This window comes from Pungitius pungitius, chromosome 17 (genome assembly GCF_949316345.1).
Source record: "Pungitius pungitius chromosome 17, fPunPun2.1, whole genome shotgun sequence".
Classification (NCBI taxonomy): domain Eukaryota; kingdom Metazoa; phylum Chordata; class Actinopteri; order Perciformes; family Gasterosteidae; genus Pungitius; species Pungitius pungitius.
The window spans coordinates 15,650,621-15,652,334 of NC_084916.1; the positions used below are offsets into that span (position 1 = coordinate 15,650,621).

The following is a 1,714-nucleotide window of genomic DNA, read 5'->3' on the forward strand; positions in this document are numbered from 1 at the left end:
TGGTGCATGACAGCAGACAGTACGGCAATGGACAACAAACAACGTAGTGCAGGAATAAGATAAAAATATAATAATATACAGTATATGCTATGGGTTAGTAAGTCAAAAAAAGAAAGATAAAGTCCACCAAAGTGACAAGTGAACGCGACAAAGCGTATGTGCATGTAGAGAGTGAGAGTCAGTCAGTGGGAGACCCGGGAAGGGATAAAAAACGGGAGGTCTTCGTCTTGATGGACCTCAGCCCCCTGCTGGATGAAAGGGACACAAACAGGGTGAGAGGGGTCAGCTACAATCTATCTGGCCCGCTTCAAGGACCTGAAAACAAACAAGTCCTGGAGAGACGGCAGATTGCAGCCAATCACATGTTATAAAATACATATTTTCTCCTGGAGAAAAGAGATAATAATTATGACACAAAACTGACATGAACAACTAAAGATGGAAGTGAAGGGGGCAGAGCCGGAGGGACAAAGACTAACGTGGAAGAGTTGATTTATTAGGCTGATAACTGGCCACAGGTTTGTGATTCCTACAACTCTAAACATTGTTTATGTGTGATTGTGGTGGCGGGCGTGGTTTCGGCTCGGCTGCAGGGGGGAAGAGCGGGGCAGTGGCTCTGGGAACGGGGCCAGGTGGAGGCAATGAGCCTCAGCTGGGGGAAATAATTATTAATTGTGTCCCCATATTAGATCCAGGGAGGCAGCGAGCGAGGCTGGACGAGCAAGCGGGACGCCTCACGAGTGGAAGCACGAGCATCCTGACAATAATCAATAAAATATATATTGAACCTGCACTTTCCGCTGCCTCCTTCTGGAGCCCCTTACACCCACAGCGTTACAGTGATGTACGAGTGGATTGATGCGAGAAGCAGAACAGAACAAACACGATATTATTTTTTACTTACTTCTTCTCAGGAACCATCTTTTTTGAGTTTGATGGATCGGAGATTCTTCAGGAATTCTGACTTATTTGCGGTCACCAGTTTGAGATGCTCTTGGTCCAATCTTCTCCCCACTTCGCCCTTCCTCACTTCATCCCAGTCCTTGTCGGGTTACACACAAAAGACAATGTTAAAACATGATCACACACACACACACACAGGTAACCAATTATCAGGGTGCAGAATCACACATTTGTTTGTAGCACATCAACTGTAACGTCTCACCGTGTCTGGGAAGGCTTCTCCTTTGTAGTACGACTTGTCTGCTGGATACTGGATTCCCTCGTCAAATAGCTGCTCCCAGCTTGAAGCCACCAAATGCAGCTCCTCTCCATCGTAGGCGTACACCTTCTGGTCCTCACAGGTCATCAGAACCAGATGGTCCTCTGGGCACGAAGTTCCCATCACCACGCCCAAGAACTGCATGCTTACGATATCTGGAAGGTAGAATTTGTTCCACCCATTCACCACGTTCTTCTTCCCTTTGTAGATGGTTTCATCGAGGTCTCCAATTGTCAAAATGGCACCAGCTGGGTTCTTCAAGATGACCGTCTCATCTCTGTGTTTCAACACATCAACATCTCTTTCAGGTTGCCTGGATCTGCAACACAAGCCAAAGGGATTTTGATATGATTTGGAAAATACTCATCATATGAAGATTGTACAACGTGTGAAGCAAAGGTGTGTGTGTGTGGTCTACCTTTCTGTCCTGTCTGTTCTTTTAGGTGCTCACTCTCAAAAGCAGCAAACACTTCGCTAACACATGTACGTTAA

General features: G+C 46.2%; 1 long non-coding RNA gene across 1 annotated transcript; it reads right to left on the reverse strand.

Annotated features, from left to right (window-relative positions):
- LOC134107078 (uncharacterized) lies at positions 1-1,490 on the reverse strand. Its single transcript, XR_009942596.1, has 3 exons — positions 1,166-1,490; positions 905-1,042; positions 1-248 (listed from the first exon to the last, which is right to left on the reverse strand). It is a non-coding gene; the product is annotated as an uncharacterized LOC134107078 (long non-coding RNA).
- Positions 1,491-1,714: the final 224 nt, after the last annotated feature.